At 33.1% G+C, this 19,858-nt stretch overlaps 1 long non-coding RNA gene across 1 annotated transcript; it reads right to left on the reverse strand.

Moving 5' to 3' along the window:
- Positions 1 to 4,773: 4,773 nt before the first annotated feature.
- LOC133543705 (uncharacterized) lies at positions 4,774 to 6,288 on the reverse strand. Its single transcript, XR_009804503.1, has 2 exons — positions 5,871 to 6,288; positions 4,774 to 5,039 (listed from the first exon to the last, which is right to left on the reverse strand). It is a non-coding gene; the product is annotated as an uncharacterized LOC133543705 (long non-coding RNA).
- Between the last annotated feature and the right edge of the window lie 13,570 nt (positions 6,289 to 19,858).

Below are 19,858 nucleotides of genomic sequence, written 5' to 3' on the forward strand. Positions count from 1 at the left end.
TATATACATGTATTGTTTTCAACGTTAACCTATCAGCCCCCCAATCATTACCCCTCAAAGCCCTCATTATATTTAACACCTTTTTACTTTTTCCCCTATTTTTTTATTTTCCGGAAGGAACACTCCTGAAGGAATAAATAAAGTACTATCTAATCTAATCTAATCAAATCTATTTTGCTGATGTGAGTTGACTAGTTCATATTTTTATCAAACCATATTCCTAAATATTTAAATACTTGTACCTCTTCTATATTTTCACCTTAGAGTTTTTATTTGGAGCTTGTTTGGTACTTTTGTCTTTGTAAAATGTATGACTTTTGTCTTTCCAACAGAGAATCTTAAACCTCAAGCCGTTCCCCAGTCTTGAACATTATTTACCACTTTGTTAGTTTTTTGATTATTTCTTTTGACTCTAAATAATATACTAGTCTTTCATTAATATTTTTTTTTTTTCCATTACTTTTCCCCAAATTTATAATTTCCTGCCTCTTCCGGGTCTTACCCTGACTTGCATATTGGAATTGTTACCGCTAATTTTCCCCTCTGCCGGTCATTTTCCTTCTTCATATATCCTGTCATATCATTTCAAGACCACTTCTTTGACGATGCTACCTAAGTTTTTGATCATTTGATAACCCGCTAGGTCTTTCCCCGGTGACGTATTTTTAACCTTTTTCAAAATTCGAACCATTTCATTCAAAGAAAATGTCATATCCATAGTGTTGGTAAAGCTATTATCGTTGTCTTCCATCATTTCCCCAATATTTAAACTCATTGTTTTTTCTCTCTTTTGTTTTTCCACATTTCTCAAATTATCATTACTGTGCACTTTAACACATTTTTTTTGCTAAAGGTTCTGCTGTTTCTTTACCCGTGACTACATCTTCTTTAATAAATGTGGCACATCATCCTCTTTACCCTTCATTCCTATCTTTACGAATCGTTATATATCCTTTTATTATAAAGTTAAATTTTGGCTTCAGCCCTGTTTCTTGAATACAAATTATACGTGGTTTAGTTTTCATATTTTTAATATATCCCTTTAATTCATGTTCGGTTGCTATCAAACTTCTGGCATTCCACCGGACCATTAACAGGGTGTTGGAATGTGGTAACATGACTCCGTCACGTCTACTCTCCGTAGTACAGCTTGCACCCGGTACCAAGATAGTTCTTTCAACAACTTTGATGCTGCTTTGACAATTATTTTGATCTTCTCAGTCTTATTTTTACTTTCATTTTGTATCAAAGCTGAGTTGTGCTCTCTGGTTTATTTTGCAAATGAACCGACAGAACATGATCATGTACAAGACTCGCCTACCCACAATGCACTGCAACCCAACGCTCCTGGTCGGATGTTTTTTTCGGGGTTCATGGAGAGATGCGGTAAAGAGTGGTAGCCAAGACACACGGTCACACACGGTCACACACGGTCACACACGGTCACACACGGTCACACTCGGCAATTATTTTGACCTGGGGAGCAGATATAGAGGAAAAAAAATTTGTCTGGGGGGCCGGGATATCTGATTTTCAGGTACAAAAAACTTCACAATGACACAAAATAAACACAACAGTTAAACCTCACACTAAAAAACAAGACATTGACTTGTACGTTCAAAAGACAGAATAGAACAAGTCAAGACATGCAATGCCATCTACAAAATGTTATGTAAATGTTAGTCATTACACACGCAGCTATGGTTTTGATGTATTTGTTACAGACATGTTTACGTCAAGTAACATCACATGGTTCCATTTGCACCTTTCAACAAATCTGAAAAGGAATATTAAGAAGTAAAACTTATATTTAATCCTACCTCTTCTCCGAGCACACGGTGACCGTACATACGGGTCGAAAAATGTTGACCTAATTCAGCATTTCTCAAAGTGTGGGGAATAGAGACATGACAGGTGGGGCGCGAGGAAAGGGAGGAAATTTTTTATTTTTGATTTTTTTTTTACTATGCTTTCATTTTCTATACACACTGTAAATCACTTTGTGATTCTGTCTGTGAAATCCGCCGTATAAATAAATGTAAATTACTTATTTTTCCTGTAGGCTTTAAATTTCTCGGCAGGAGCGAAAGTTTGACAGACATAGCAACAGTAACTTTTGCAGGCAGGGCTAAGAGGAACAAACTTTCGCGCGGATGGGTAGCAGGCTAATGTGCGGACCACAATTACACAAAATGGATACATTTGCAACTCGCACCTCAAAGGTCTGCGGAGAAACAAAAATATGACGGGTCTAATCAAACAAAAAGTCAACCTAAAAGAAAATATGGCGAAGGGTATCTTGCTCTTGGATTCACGGCAGCGGAGGTGGGGGCAGAGGAGAGACCCCTGTGTGTTCTTTGTCTAAAACGGCTAGCAGCAGACAGCCTGAGACCCAACAAAGCAAAGAGACAACTCGAGACCACACAGGGGTCTCTCCTCTGCCCCCACCTCCGCTGCCGTGAATCCAAGAGCAAGATACCCTTCGCCATATTTTCTTTTAGGTTGACTTTTTGTTTGATTAGACCCGTCATATTTTTGTTTCTCCGCAGACCTTTGAGGTGCGAGTTGCAAATGTATCCATTTTGTGTAATTGTGGTCCGCACATTAGCCTGCTACCCATCCGCGCGAAAGTTTGTTCCTCTTAGCCCTGCCTGCAAAAGTTACTGTTGCTATGTCTGTCAAACTTTCGCTCCTGCCGAGAAATTTAAAGCCTACAGGAAAAATAAGTAATTTACATTTATTTATACGGCGGATTTCACAGACAGAATCACAAAGTGATTTACAGTGTGTATAGAAAATGAAAGCATAGTAAAAAAAAAATCAAAAATAAAAAATTTCCTCCCTTTCCTCGCGCCCCACCTGTCATGTCTCTATTCCCCACACTTTGAGAAATGCTGAATTAGGTCAACATTTTTCGACCCGTATGTACGGTCACCGTGTGCTCGGAGAAGAGGTAGGATTAAATATAAGTTTTACTTCTTAATATTCCTTTTCAGATTTGTTGAAAGGTGCAAATGGAACCATGTGATGTTACTTGACGTAAACATGTCTGTAACAAATACATCAAAACCATAGCTGCGTGTGTAATGACTAACATTTACATAACATTTTGTAGATGGCATTGCATGTCTTGACTTGTTCTATTCTGTCTTTTGAACGTACAAGTCAATGTCTTGTTTTTTAGTGTGAGGTTTAACTGTTGTGTTTATTTTGTGTCATTGTGAAGTTTTTTGTACCTGAAAATCAGATATCCCGGCCCCCCAGACAAATTTTTTTTCCTCTATATCTGCTCCCCAGGTCAAAATAATTGCCGAGTGTGACCGTGTGTGACCGTGTGTGACCGTGTGTGACCGTGTGTGACCGTGTGTCTTGGCTACCACTCTTTACCGCATCTCTCCATGAACCCCGAAAAAAACATCCGACCAGGAGCGTTGGGTTGCAGTGCATTGTGGGTAGGCGAGTCTTGTACATGATCATGTTCTGTCGGTTCATTTGCAAAATAAACCAGAGAGCACAACTCAGCTTTGATACAAAATGAAAGTAAAAATAAGACTGAGAAGATCAAAATAATTGTCAAAGCAGCATCAAAGTTGTTGAAAGAACTATCTTGGTACCGGGTGCAAGCTGTACTACGGAGAGTAGACGTGACGGAGTCATGTTACCACATTCCAACACCCTGTTAATGGTCCGGTGGAATGCCAGAAGTTTGATAGCAACCGAACATGAATTAAAGGGATATATTAAAAATATGAAAACTAAACCACGTATAATTTGTATTCAAGAAACAGGGCTGAAGCCAAAATTTAACTTTATAATAAAAGGATATATAACGATTCGTAAAGATAGGAATGAAGGGTAAAGAGGATGATGTGCCACATTTATTAAAGAAGATGTAGTCACGGGTAAAGAAACAGCAGAACCTTTAGCAAAAAAAATGTGTTAAAGTGCACAGTAATGATAATTTGAGAAATGTGGAAAAACAAAAGAGAGAAAAAACAATGAGTTTAAATATTGGGGAAATGATGGAAGACAACGATAATAGCTTTACCAACACTATGGATATGACATTTTCTTTGAATGAAATGGTTCGAATTTTGAAAAAGGTTAAAAATACGTCACCGGGGAAAGACCTAGCGGGTTATCAAATGATCAAAAACTTAGGTAGCATCGCCAAAGAAGTGGTCTTGAAATGATATGACAGGATATATGAAGAAGGAAAATGACCGGCAGAGGGGAAAATTAGCGGTAACAATTCCAATATGCAAGTCAGGGTAAGACCCGGAAGAGGCAGGAAATTATAAATTTGGGGAAAAGTAATGGAAAAAAAAAAAAGATTAATGAAAGACTAGTATATTATTTAGAGTCAAAAGAAATAATCAAAAAACTAACAAAGTGGTAAATAATGTTCAAGACTGGGGAACGGCTTGAGGTTTAAGATTCTCTGTTGGAAAGACAAAAGTCATACATTTTACAAAGACAAAAGTACCAAACAAGCTCCAAATAAAAACTCTAAGGTGAAAATATAGAAGAGGTACAAGTATTTAAATATTTAGGAATATGGTTTGATAAAAATATGAACTAGTCAACTCACATCAGCAAAATAGATTTGATTAGATTAGATTAGATAGTACTTTATTTATTCCTTCAGGAGTGTTCCTTCCGGAAAATAAAAAAATAGGGGAAAAAGTAAAAAGGTGTTAAATATAATGAGGGCTTTGAGGGGTAATGATTGGGGGGCTGATAGGTTAACGTTGAAAACAATACATGTATATATTTATAACTTTAATTCCATCTGTTATTGATTACGGATGCATTATTTACCAATCTGCTTCAAAAACATGACTTGGGAAAATAGACCGGATCCAGTCACAGGCTTTAAGGTTATGTTGTGGAGCTACTACATCAACCCTAGTGCCAGTATTACAAGTAAAAATGAACGAAAAACCTTTGGACAAGAGGAGAGATCAACTCTCAGCAGTTTATCGGGCAACTTTAAAAGGATCCAAGCAAGGATATCCGACTTGTCCAGTGTTACCAATCTGCCAAGAAAAAGAGAAAACAAAAAAGAATAGTTTTGGGTGGATTATAGGAGACATATGTAATAAAGTTAAAATTGACAATATTAAAGTTAGTCCTACAGTACCAATGCCTGCAATACCACCGTGGATGTTTGATAACCCAAAAGAAAACATGCAATTACTAAAGAATAGAAATTTAAATAGTTACCGGATAGAAAAATGGATTGAGATATGATATATACGGATGCATCAAAAACTATATAAAAAAAAAATAAAGGTAAGAGCTGTAGCAGTTATCCCACAAGGAAACATAGTATTAAATAAAATAATCAGTGATAAACTATCTGTTTTTACGGGGGAATTGGTAGCAATTTATATGGCAGTTAACTGGATAGAGGAAAACAAAGCAAGGAAAGTAGTTGTGTGCTCGCAGTCCAACAATGCATTGATGAGCATAAAAAACATAGCATCAGAAACAAGACAAGATTTAGTTTATGAAATAGTTCAGGCAATCTATAGAATAAATAAAGCGGGAGGTGTGGTAACATTTCTTTGGGTTCCTTGGAAGATATTGTAGGATGGAATTCACAACACATAGGATATAAAGCATTATACACGTATTTAAAAAACATTGGGTTAAATAAAAGAATATAGAGTAGGGATCCATCTTGATCCACACTCCATTTCAACCAGAAGGTTGCTTGGCGGAAACAACCGCCCACCTCCGGAATCAGTCCCCGCCCATTCCCCTTAGGCGCGAAATTCATTTGAGCGAAAGACATTGGAATGAGAGGAGCTCTTTAAAGCTCCTGAGAATCTTAAAAAAGCTTACAGAAAACGAGAAAAACTTACAGCGGGTGCCTGTCGGACATTCACCGTCGTTTTCGATGATTTCCCCTCGGAGCAAGGATTCGATGTCTGGAGTCTTTGGCACAATCAAGCCTTCTCCTCTGCCTGGAACGGCCGTTGACGGACCCGCCAGCTTTAAGGGAGACCAGCGAGCCGGAGATGTAAGTAAATATATGTATATATGTATCGTATACCGCATGTTTTTTTTCTTGTAAAATGAGAATCATTTGACTCACCAGACTGCGATTGTGTTAAAACGATCGCGTTAGGATCTTACGGCAAATCCTCTATAAAACAAAATAATGAATACACACAATATTAAATAATTCGAAGGTTTAAACACACCTCGATAATCATCTTCCAACTTTGTAAGACTGTTTAAGCAAAGTTCATCGTCTTTCACTTCGTCGTCATCGGCTGGTAAAAAAAAAGTATTACAACGTCGTACACGTGCAATGCTTTTAACGTTTAAATGCTTAAATGGAGTTAAACCAATGTCTAATAACGTGGTAAAGCAGAGGTAATGGTGTGTGTGTGTGTGTGTGTGTGTGTGTGTGTGCGTGTGTGTGTGTATGTGTGTGTGTGTGTGTGTGTGTGCGTGCGTGTGTGTGTGTGTGCGTGCGTGTCCTGTTGATTCAAACGGTCATAAACATTTAAACTGTCAGATGGGAAGTCAGTAAAAACTGAACCCTCCTTTTGTCCCCCAAACTGACCTGTTGATTCAAACGACCGTAAAGACCAGTTGCTACGTGACACTGTGTTCTGCGATAGTTTTTTCCATCTGTTTAAATATGTTTTCGTGAGGTACGGAAGTTGTTTCAGTGCGTACGAATGTGTGTGTGTGTGTGTGTGTGTGTGTGTGTGTGTGTGTGTGTGTGTGTGTGTGTGTGTGTGTGTGTGTGTGTGTGTGTGTGTGCGTGCGTGCGTGCGTGCGTGCGTGCGTGCGTGCGTGCGTGCGTGCGTGTGTGTGTGTGTGTGTGTGTGTGTGTGTGCGTGTGTGTGTGCGTGTCCACCAAAAACTTCCCAATCCACGGTAGATAACGATGAAAATATCGAGAAAGGGCTTCCGTCTCTTCTTTCTTTTAGCTGAAAACTGAATACGATTTAGAAACACTCGACTTTTTTGCGGAGCGTCAATGTAAGTTTTATTATTTTTATCAATCGAAACAGGCGTTTCACTAATCATGACCGAATCGAACAAAGTCTTTACGCTAACGTATAAAGCTCCAAATAATGACTAAGACAATGTCTAATAACATGGTAATAACAGTGCGTACGAATGTGTGTGTGTGTGTGTGTGTGTTTGTGTGTGTGTGTGTGTGTGTGTGTGTGTGTGTGTGTGTGTGTGTGTGTGTGTGTGTTTGTGTGTGTGTGTGTGTGTGTGTGTGTGTGTGTGTGTGTGTGTGTGTGTGTGTGAAGTGCGTGCGTGTCCACATCTCCACACGTAACATTCCCAGCCATCAATACATCGAAATCTGGAAGTTGTTTCAAACGATCGTAAACATTTAAACTATCAAATATATGGTCACATGCTGCTCAGATGACATTGCTTTCTTAAAAAAACTGAACCCTCCTCTGTTCCCTGTCAGGTCTTAACTCCACCCTCTTCCTGGTTTAACCACTCCCACCGCAGGTCTTAACTCTGCCCTCTTTCTGTTTAAAACTCCACCCTCTTCCTGGTTTAACCACTCCCACCGCAGGTCTTAACTCCACCCTCTTCCGGGTAAGCCACACCCACTTGACCTTGACATTTGAACCTGACCTTTGAACCTGACCTTTAACCTTGACCTTTAACCTTGACCCCCTCATAAATCATTAACCTTTGAACTTGACCCCTCATAAATCATTGACCTTTGACCTTGAGGGTCATAAATCATTGTTTTATGGGGGGTCATAAATCACTTTTGACTAAAGGTAGGGACTTAACTTCTCTAACATTACTTTTTGTTTTTGCAAACGGTACCAAATGTTTTTTTTTTCAGGGAAACTCTCAAAGATGCATTTCTTCAGGCATTATTAGACATATTGCATTTGTATTTTTGGAGTTATGTTTCATAAACTGACATTTTGAGTTTGACCAATATGAGGCCAGTAAAACCTGATTTTTGTATTTTTGAACCTTTCCAAAATACCCGATTCAGGTCAAACTCACATAAATTCAATATTACAGGCTTTTTTAGACAACGTTCATGTTTGGTTTTGGAGTTATGATTATAAACCTTTCATATTTAGGTTGACAGTCACACTGTTATATTGAATAAAAAACTAACTTGTGTCTTTAGAAACCTTACAAAAGATCATTTTTCTAGTACTACTAACAAAAATACATATCTCTAGGCATTATTAGCCATTTTGCATGTGTTGTTTAGAAGTTATTTTTGAATACATTTTTATTGCTTTTTTCGCATTATCTCAGGATTGTAAGAACATTATAGTCATATTGAGTAAAAAACTACTTTTTGCATTTGCAAGATTTAAAAAAGCATATGTTTCGAGTAAAACTCCCAAAGATGCATTATTTCAGGCATTATTAGCCATTTTCCATGTGTGGTGTAGGAGTTATGTTTAAAAAACTGTCATATTGAGTGTTACAGTATACAGTCATATTGAGTAATACCTCATTTTTGTATTTGCAAACCATAGAAAAACAACTGTATCTAGTAAAACTCACATGTATTCAATATCACAGGCATTTTAGACACTTTGCACGTTTGGATTAGGAATTATGTTGGAATACATTTTTATTGCTTTATTCGCATTATCTCAGGATTCTAAGTACATTACTGTCAAATTGAGTAAAACATTACTTTTTGTTTTTGCAAACGGTACCAAATGTTTTTTTTTCAGGAAAACTCTCAAAGATGCATTCCTTCAGGCATTATTAGACATATTGCATGTGTATTTTTGGAGTTATGTTTCATAAACTGACATTTTGAGTTTGACCAATATGAGGCCAGTAAAACCTGATTTTTGTATTTTTTAACCTTTCCAAAATACCTGATTCAGGTCAAACTCACATAAATTCAATATTACAGGCTTTTTTAGACAAATTTCATGTTTGGTTTGGAGTTATGATTATAAACCTTTCATATTTAGGTTGACAGTCACACTGTTATATTGAATAAAAAAAGTAACTTGTGTCTTTAGAAACCTTACAAAAGATAATTTTTCTAGTACTACTAACAAAAATACATATCTCTAGGCATTATTAGCCATTTTGCATGTGTTGTTTAGAAGTTATGTTTGAATACATTTTTATTGCTTTTTTCGCATTATCTCAGGATTCTAAGAACATTATAGTCATATTGAGTAAAAACTACTTTTTGCATTTGCAAGATTTAAAAAAGCATATGTTTCGAGTAAAACTCCCAAAGATGCATTATTTCAGGCATTATTAGCCATTTTCCATGTGTGGTGTAGGAGTTATGTTTAAATAACTGTCATATTGAGTGTTACAGTATACAGTCATATTGAGTAATACCTCATTTTTGTATTTGCAAACCATAGAAAAACAACTGTATCTAGTAAAACTCACATGTATTCAATATCACAGGCATTTTTAGACACTTTGCACGTTTGGATTAGGAATTATGTTGGAATACATTTTTATTGCTTTATTCGCATTATCTCAGGATTCTAAGTACATTACTGTCAAATTGAGTAAAACATTACTTTTTGTTTTTGCAAACGGTACCAAATGTTTTTTTTTCAGGGAAACTCTCAAAGATGCATTTCTTCAGGCATTATTAGACATAGTGCATGTGTATTTTGGGAGTTATGTTTCATAAACTGACATTTTGAGTTTGACCAATATGAGGCCAGTAAAACCTGATTTTTGTATTTTTTAACCTTTCCAAAATACCTGATTCAGGTCAAACTCACATAAATTCAATATTACAGGCTTTTTTAGACAAATTTCATGTTTGGTTTGGAGTTATGATTATAAACCTTTCATATTTAGGTTGACAGTCACACTGTTATATTGAATAAAAAAAGTAACTTGTGTCTTTAGAAACCTTACAAAAGATCATTTTTCTAGTACTACTAACAAAAATACATATCTCTAGGCATTATTAGCCATTTTGCATGTGTTGTTTAGAAGTTATGTTTGAATACATTTTTATTGCTTTTTTCGCATTATCTCAGGATTCTAAGAACATTATAGTCATATTGAGTAAAAAACTACTTTTTGCATTTGCAAGATTTAAAAAAGCATATGTTTCCAGTAAAACTCCCAAAGATGCATTATTTCAGGCATTATTAGCCATTTTCCATGTGTGGTGTAGGAGTTATGTTTAAAAAACTGTCATATTGAGTGTTACAGTATACAGTCATATTGAGTAATACCTCATTTTTGTATTTGCAAACCATAGAAAAACAACTGTATCTAGTAAAACTCACATGTATTCAATATCACAGGCATTTTAGACACTTTGCACGTTTGGATTAGGAATTATGTTGGAATACATTTTTATTGCTTTATTCGCATTATCTCAGGATTCTAAGTACATTACTGTCAAATTGAGTAAAACATTACTTTTTGTTTTTGCAAACGGTACCAAATGTTTTTTTTTCAGGAAAACTCTCAAAGATGCATTCCTTCAGGCATTATTAGACATATTGCATGTGTATTTTTGGAGTTATGTTTCATAAACTGACATTTTGAGTTTGACCAATATGAGGCCAGTAAAACCTGATTTTTGTATTTTTTAACCTTTCCAAAATACCTGATTCAGGTCAAACTCACATAAATTCAATATTACAGGCTTTTTTAGACAAATTTCATGTTTGGTTTGGAGTTATGATTATAAACCTTTCATATTTAGGTTGACAGTCACACTGTTATATTGAATAAAAAAAGTAACTTGTGTCTTTAGAAACCTTACAAAAGATAATTTTTCTAGTACTACTAACAAAAATACATATCTCTAGGCATTATTAGCCATTTTGCATGTGTTGTTTAGAAGTTATGTTTGAATACATTTTTATTGCTTTTTTCGCATTATCTCAGGATTCTAAGAACATTATAGTCATATTGAGTAAAAACTACTTTTTGCATTTGCAAGATTTAAAAAAGCATATGTTTCGAGTAAAACTCCCAAAGATGCATTATTTCAGGCATTATTAGCCATTTTCCATGTGTGGTGTAGGAGTTATGTTTAAATAACTGTCATATTGAGTGTTACAGTATACAGTCATATTGAGTAATACCTCATTTTTGTATTTGCAAACCATAGAAAAACAACTGTATCTAGTAAAACTCACATGTATTCAATATCACAGGCATTTTTAGACACTTTGCACGTTTGGATTAGGAATTATGTTGGAATACATTTTTATTGCTTTATTCGCATTATCTCAGGATTCTAAGTACATTACTGTCAAATTGAGTAAAACATTACTTTTTGTTTTTGCAAACGGTACCAAATGTTTTTTTTTCAGGGAAACTCTCAAAGATGCATTTCTTCAGGCATTATTAGACATATTGCATGTGTATTTTTGGAGTTATGTTTCATAAACTGACATTTTGAGTTTGACCAATATGAGGCCAGTAAAACCTGATTTTTGTATTTTTGAACCTTTCCAAAATACCTGATTCAGGTCAAACTCACATAAATTCAATATTACAGGCTTTTTTAGACAAAGTTCATGTTTGGTTTTGGAGTTATGATTATAAACCTTTCATATTTAGGTTGACAGTCACACTGTTATATTGAATAAAAAAACTAACTTGTGTCTTTAGAAACCTTACAAAAGATCATTTTTCTAGTACTACTAACAAAAATACATATCTCTAGGCATTATTAGCCATTTTGCATGTGTTGTTTAGAAGTTATGTTTGAATACATTTGTATTGCTTTTTTCGCATTATCTCAGGATTCTAAGAACTTTATAGTCATATTGATTAAAAAACTACTTTTTGCATTTGCAAAATTTCAAAAAAGCATATGTTTCCAGTAAAACTCCCAAAGATGCATTATTTCAGGCATTATTAGCTATTTTCCATGTGTGGTGTAGGAGTTATGTTTAAATAACTGTCATATTGAGTGTTACAGTATACACTCATATTGAGTAATACCTCATTTTTGTATTTGCAAACCATAGAAAAACAACTGTATCTAGTGAAACTCACATGTATTCAATATCACAGGCATTTTTAGACACTTTGCACGTTTGGATTAGGAATTATGTTGGAATACATTTTTATTGCTTTATTCGCATTATCTCAGGATTCTAAGTACATTACTGTCAAATTGAGTAAAACATTACTTTTTGTTTTTGCAAACGGTACCTAAAGTTTTTTTTTCAGGGAAACTCTCAAAGATGCATTTCTTCAGGCATTATTAGACATATTGCATGTGTATTTTTGGAGTTATGTTTCATAAACTGACATTTTGAGTTTGACCAATATGAGGCCAGTAAAACCTGATTTTTGTATTTTTGAACCTTTCCAAAATACCTGATCCAGGTCAAACTCACATAAATTCAATATTACAGGCTTTTTTAGACAAATTTCATGTTTGGTTTTGGAGTTATGATTATAAACCTTTCATATTTAGGTTGACAGTCACACTGTTATATTGAATAAAAAAACTAACTTGTGTCTTTAGAAACCTTACAAAAGATCATTTTTCTAGTACTACTAACAAAAATACATATCTCTAGGCATTATTAGCCATTTTGCATGTGTTGTTTAGAAGTTATGTTTGAATACATTTTTATTGCTTTTTTCGCATTATCTCAGGATTCTAAGAACATTATAGTCATATTGAGTAAAAAACTACTTTTTGCATTTGCAAGATTTAAAAAAGCATATGTTTCCAGTAAAACTCCCAAAGATGCATTATTTCAGGCATTATTAGCCATTTTCCATGTGTGGTGTAGGAGTTATGTTTAAATAACTGTCATATTGAGTGGTACAGTATACAGTCATATTGAGTAATACCTCATTTTTGTATTTGCAAACCATAGAAAAACAACTGTATCTAGTAAAACTCACATGTATTCAATATCACAGGCATTTTTAGACACTTTGCACGTTTGGATTAGGAATTATGTTGGAATACATTTTTATTGCTTTATTCGCATTATCTCAGGATTCTAAGTACATTACTGTCAAATTGAGTAAAACATTACTTTTTGTTTTTGCAAACGGTACCAAATGTTTTTTTTTCAGGGAAACTCTCAAAGATGCATTTCTTCAGGCATTATTTGACATATTGCATGTGTATTTTTGGAGTTATGTTTTATAAACTGACATTTTGAGTTTGACCAATATGAGGCCAGTAAAACCTGATTTTTGTATTTTTGAACCTTTCCAAAATACCTGATTCAGGTCAAACTCACATAAATTCAATATTACAGGCTTTTTTAGACAAAGTTCATGTTTGGTTTTGGAGTTATGATTATAAACCTTTCATATTTAGGTTGACAGTCACACTGTTATATTGAATAAAAAAACTAACTTGTGTCTTTAGAAACCTTACAAAAGATCATTTTTCTAGTACTACTAACAAAAATACAAATCTCTAGGCATTATTAGCCATTTTGCATGTGTTGTTTAGAAGTTATGTTTGAATACATTTGTATTGCTTTTTTCGCATTATCTCAGGATTCTAAGAACATTATAGTCATATTGATTAAAAAACTACTTTTTGCATTTGCAAAATTTTAAAAAAGCATATGTTTCCAGTAAAACTCCCAAAGATGCATTATTTCAGGCATTATTAGCTATTTTCCATGTGTGGTGTAGGAGTTATGTTTAAAAAACTGTCATATTGAGTGTTACAGTATACAGTCATATTGAGTAATACCTCATTTTTGTATTTGCAAACCATAGAAAAACAACTGTATCTAGTAAAACTCACATGTATTCAATATCACAGGCATTTTTAGACACTTTGCACGTTTGGATTAGGAATTATGTTGGAATACATTTTTATTGCTTTATTCGCATTATCTCAGGATTCTAAGTACATTACTGTCAAATTGAGTAAAACATTACTTTTTGTTTTTGCAAACGGTACCAAATGTTTTTTTTTTCAGGGAAACTCTCAAAGATGCATTTCTTCAGGCATTATTAGACATATTGCATTTGTATTTTTGGAGTTATGTTTCATAAACTGACATTTTGAGTTTGACCAATATGAGGCCAGTAAAACCTGATTTTTGTATTTTTGAACCTTTCCAAAATACCCGATTCAGGTCAAACTCACATAAATTCAATATTACAGGCTTTTTTAGACAACGTTCATGTTTGGTTTTGGAGTTATGATTATAAACCTTTCATATTTAGGTTGACAGTCACACTGTTATATTGAATAAAAAACTAACTTGTGTCTTTAGAAACCTTACAAAAGATCATTTTTCTAGTACTACTAACAAAAATACATATCTCTAGGCATTATTAGCCATTTTGCATGTGTTGTTTAGAAGTTATTTTTGAATACATTTTTATTGCTTTTTTCGCATTATCTCAGGATTGTAAGAACATTATAGTCATATTGAGTAAAAAACTACTTTTTGCATTTGCAAGATTTAAAAAAGCATATGTTTCGAGTAAAACTCCCAAAGATGCATTATTTCAGGCATTATTAGCCATTTTCCATGTGTGGTGTAGGAGTTATGTTTAAAAAACTGTCATATTGAGTGTTACAGTATACAGTCATATTGAGTAATACCTCATTTTTGTATTTGCAAACCATAGAAAAACAACTGTATCTAGTAAAACTCACATGTATTCAATATCACAGGCATTTTTAGACACTTTGCACGTTTGGATTAGGAATTATGTTGGAATACATTTTTATTGCTTTATTCGCATTATCTCAGGATTCTAAGTACATTACTGTCAAATTGAGTAAAACATTACTTTTTGTTTTTGCAAACGGTACCAAATGTTTTTTTTTCAGGGAAACTCTCAAAGATGCATTTTTTCAGGCATTATTAGACATATTGCATTTGTATTTTTGGAGTTATGTTTCATAAACTGACATTTTGAGTTTGACCAATATGAGGCCAGTAAAACCTGATTTTTGTATTTTTGAACCTTTCCAAAATACCTGATTCAGGTCAAACTCACATAAATTCAATATTACAGGCTTTTTTAGACAACGTTCATGTTTGGTTTTGGAGTTATGATTATAAACCTTTCATATTTAGGTTGACAGTCACACTGTTATATTGAATAAAAAAACTAACTTGTGTCTTTAGAAACCTTACAAAAGATCATTTTTCTAGTACTACTAACAAAAATACATATCTCTAGGCATTATTAGCCATTTTGCATGTGTTGTTTAGAAGTTATGTTTGAATACATTTTTATTGCTTTTTTCGCATTATCTCAGGATTCTAAGAACATTATAGTCATATTGATTAAAAAACTACTTTTTGCATTTGCAAGATTTAAAAAAGCATATGTTTCCAGTAAAACTCCCAAAGATGCATTATTTCAGGCATTATTAGCCATTTTCCATGTGTGGTGTAGGAGTTATGTTTAAATAACTGTCATATTGAGTGTTACAGTATACAGTCATATTGAGTAATACCTCATTTTTGTATTTGCAAACCATAGAAAAACAACTGTATCTAGTAAAACTCACATGTATTCAATATCACAGGCATTTTTAGACACTTTGCACGTTTGGAGTAGGAATTATGTTGGAATACATTTTTATTGCTTTATTCGCATTATCTCAGGATTCTAAGTACATTACTGTCAAATTGAGTAAAACATTACTTTTTGTTTTTGCAAACGGTACCAAATGTTTTTTTTTTCAGGGAAACTCTCAAAGATGCATTTCTTCAGGCATTATTAGACATATTGCATGTGTATTTTTGGAGTTATGTTTCATAAACTGACATTTTGAGTTTGACCAATATGAGGCCAGTAAAACCTGATTTTTGTATTTTTGAACCTTTCCAAAATACCTGATTCAGGTCAAACTCACATAAATTCAATATTACAGGCTTTTTTAGACAAAGTTCATGTTTGGTTTTGGAGTTATGATTATAAACCTTTCATATTTAGGTTGACAGTCACACTGTTATATTGAATAAAAAAACTAATTTGTGTCTTTAGAAACCTTACAAAAGATAATTTTTCTAGTACTACTAACACAAAATACATATCTCTAGGCATTATCAGCCATTTTGCATGTGTTGTTTAGAAGTTATGTTTGAATACATTTTTATTGCTTTTTTCGCATTATCTCAGGATTCTAAGAACATTATAGTCATATTGAGTAAAAAACTACTTTTTGCATTTGCAAGATTTAAAAAAGCATATGTTTCGAGTAAAACTCCCAAAGATGCATTATTTCAGGCATTATTAGCCATTTTCCATGTGTGGTGTAGGAGTTATGTTTAAATAACTGTCATATTGAGTGTTACAGTATACACTCATATTGAGTAATACCTCATTTTTGTATTTGCAAACCATAGAAAAACAACTGTATCTAGTAAAACTCACATGTATTCAATATCACAGGCATTTTAGACACTTTGCACGTTTGGATTAGGAATTATGTTGGAATACATTTTTATTGCTTTATTCGCATTATCTCAGGATTCTAAGTACATTACTGTCAAATTGAGTAAAACATTACTTTTTGTTTTTGCAAACGGTACCAAATGTTTTTTTTTTTCAGGAAAACTCTCAAAGATGCATTTCTTCAGGCATTATTAGACATATTGCATGTGTATTTTTGGAGTTATGTTTCATAAACTGACATTTTGAGTTTGACCAATATGTGGCCAGTAAAACCTGATTTTTGTATTTTTGAACCTTTCCAAAATACCTGACTCAGGTCAAACTCACATAAATTCAATATTACAGGCTTTTTTAGACAAAATTCATGTTTGGTTTTGGAGTTATGATTATAAACCTTTCATATTTAGGTTGACAGTCACACTGTTATATTGAATAAAAAAACTAACTTGTGTTTTTAGAAACCTTACAAAAGATCATTTTTCTAGTACTACTAACAAAAATACATATCTCTAGGCATTATTAGCCATTTTGCATGTGTTGTTTAGAAGTTATGTTTGAATACATTTTTATTGCTTTTTTCGCATTTTCTCAGGATTCTAAGAACATTATAGTCATATTGAGTAAAAAACTACTTTTTGCATTTGCAAGATTTAAAAAAGCATATGTTTCGAGTAAAACTCCCAAAGATGCATTATTTCAGGCATTATTAGCCATTTTCCATGTGTGGTGTAGGAGTTATGTTTAAATAACTGTCATATTGAGTGGTACAGTATACAGTCATATTGAGTAATACCTCATTTTTGTATTTGCAAACCATAGAAAAACAACTGTATCTAGTAAAACTCACATGTATTCAATATCACAGGCATTTTTAGACACTTTGCACGTTTGGATTAGGAATTATGTTGGAATACATTTTTATTGCTTTATTCGCATTATCTCAGGATTCTAAGTACATTACTGTCAAATTGAGTAAAACATTACTTTTTGTTTTTGCAAACGGTACCTAAAGTTTTTTTTTCAGGGAAACTCTCAAAGATGCATTTCTTCAGGCATTATTAGACATATTGCATGTGTATTTTTGGAGTTATGTTTCATAAACTGACATTTTGAGTTTGACCAATATGAGGCCAGTAAAACCTGATTTTTGTATTTTTGAACCTTTCCAAAATACCTGATCCAGGTCAAACTCACATAAATTCAATATTACAGGCTTTTTTAGACAAAGTTCATGTTTGGTTTTGGAGTTATGATTATAAACCTTTCATATTTAGGTTGACAGTCACACTGTTATATTGAATAAAAAAACTAACTTGTGTCTTTAGAAACCTTACAAAAGATCATTTTTCTAGTACTACTAACAAAAATACATATCTCTAGGCATTATTAGCCATTTTGCATGTGTTGTTTAGAAGTTATGTTTGAATACATTTTTATTGCTTTTTTCGCATTATCTCAGGATTCTAAGAACATTATAGTCATATTGAGTAAAAAACTACTTTTTGCATTTGCAAGATTTAAAAAAGCATATGTTTCGAGTAAAACTCCCAAAGATGCATTATTTCAGGCATTATTAGCCATTTTCCATGTGTGGTGTAGGAGTTATGTTTAAATAACTGTCATATTGAGTGTTACAGTATACAGTCATATTGAGTAATACCTCATTTTTGTATTTGCAAACCATAGAAAAACAACTGTATCTAGTAAAACTCACATGTATTCAATATCACAGGCATTTTTAGACACTTTGCACGTTTGGATTAGGAATTATGTTGGAATACATTTTTATTGATTTATTCGCATTATCTCAGGATTCTAAGTACATTACTGTCAAATTGAGTAAAACATTACTTTTTGTTTTTGCAAACGGTACCAAATGTTTTTTTTTTCAGGGAAACTCTCAAAGATGCATTTCTTCAGGCATTATTAGACATATTGCATGTGTATTTTTGGAGTTATGTTTCATAAACTGACATTTTGAGTTTGACCAATATGAGGCCAGTAAAACCTGATTTTTGTATTTTTGAACCTTTCCAAAATACTTGATTCAGGTCAAACTCACATAAATTCAATATTACAGGCTTTTTTAGACAAAGTTCATGTTTGGTTTTGGAGTTATGATTATAAATCTTTCATATTTAGGTTGACAGTCACACTGTTATATTGAATAAAAAAACTAACTTGTGTCTTTAGAAACCTTACAAAAGATCATTTTTCTAGTACTACTAACAAAAATACATATCTCTAGGCATTATTAGCCATTTTGCATGTGTTGTTTAGAAGTTATGTTTTAATACATTTGTATTGCTTTTTTCGCATTATCTCAGGATTCTAAGAACATTATAGTCATATTGATTAAAAAACTACTTTTTGCATTTGCAAGATTTAAAAAAGCATATGTTTCCAGTAAAACTCCGAAAGATGCATTATTTCAGGCATTATTAGCCATTTTCCATGTGTGGTGTAGGAGTTATGTTTAAATAACTGTCATTTTGAGTGTTACAGTATATAGTCATATTGAGTAATACCTCATTTTTGTATTTGCAAACCATAGAAAAACAACTGTATCTAGTAAAACTCACATGTATTCAATATCACAGGCATTTTTAGACACTTTGCACGTTTGGATTAGGAATTATGTTGGAATACATTTTTATTGCTTTATTCGCGATATCTCAGGATTCTAAGTACATTACTGTCAAATTGAGTAAAACATTACTTTTTGTTTTTGCAAACGGTACCAAATGTTTTTTTTTCAGGAAAACTCTCAAAGATGCATTTCTTCAGGCATTATTAGACATATTGCATGTGTATTTTTGGAGTTATGTTTCATAAACTGACATTTTGAGTTTGACCAATATGAGGCCAGTAAAACCTGATTTTTGTATTTTTGAACCTTTCCAAAATACCTGATCCAGGTCAAACTCACATAAATTCAATATTACAGGCTTTTTTAGACAAATTTCATGTTTGGTTTTGGAGTTATGATTATAAACCTTTCATATTTAGGTTGACAGTCACAATGTTATATTGAATAAAAAAACTAACTTGTGTCTTTAGAAACCTTACAAAAGATCATTTTTCTAGTACTACTAACAAAAATACATATCTATAGGCATTATTAGCCATTTTGCATGTGTTGTTTAGAAGTTATGTTTGAATACATTTTTATTGCTTTTTTCGCATTATCTCAGGATTCTAAGAACATTATAGTCATATTGAGTAAAAAACTACTTTTTGCATTTGCAAGATTTAAAAAAGCATATGTTTCGAGTAAAACTCCCAAAGATGCATTATTTCAGGCATTATTAGCCATTTTCCATGTGTGGTGTAGGAGTTATGTTTAAATAACTGTCATATTGAGTGTTACAGTATACAGTCATATTGAGTAATACCTCATTTTTGTATTTGCAAACCATAGAAAAACAACTGTATCTAGTAAAACTCACATGTATTCAATATCACAGGCATTTTTAGACACTTTGCACGTTTGGATTAG

Source organism: Nerophis ophidion, linkage group LG26 (genome assembly GCF_033978795.1).
Source record: "Nerophis ophidion isolate RoL-2023_Sa linkage group LG26, RoL_Noph_v1.0, whole genome shotgun sequence".
NCBI lineage: Eukaryota > Metazoa > Chordata > Actinopteri > Syngnathiformes > Syngnathidae > Nerophis > Nerophis ophidion.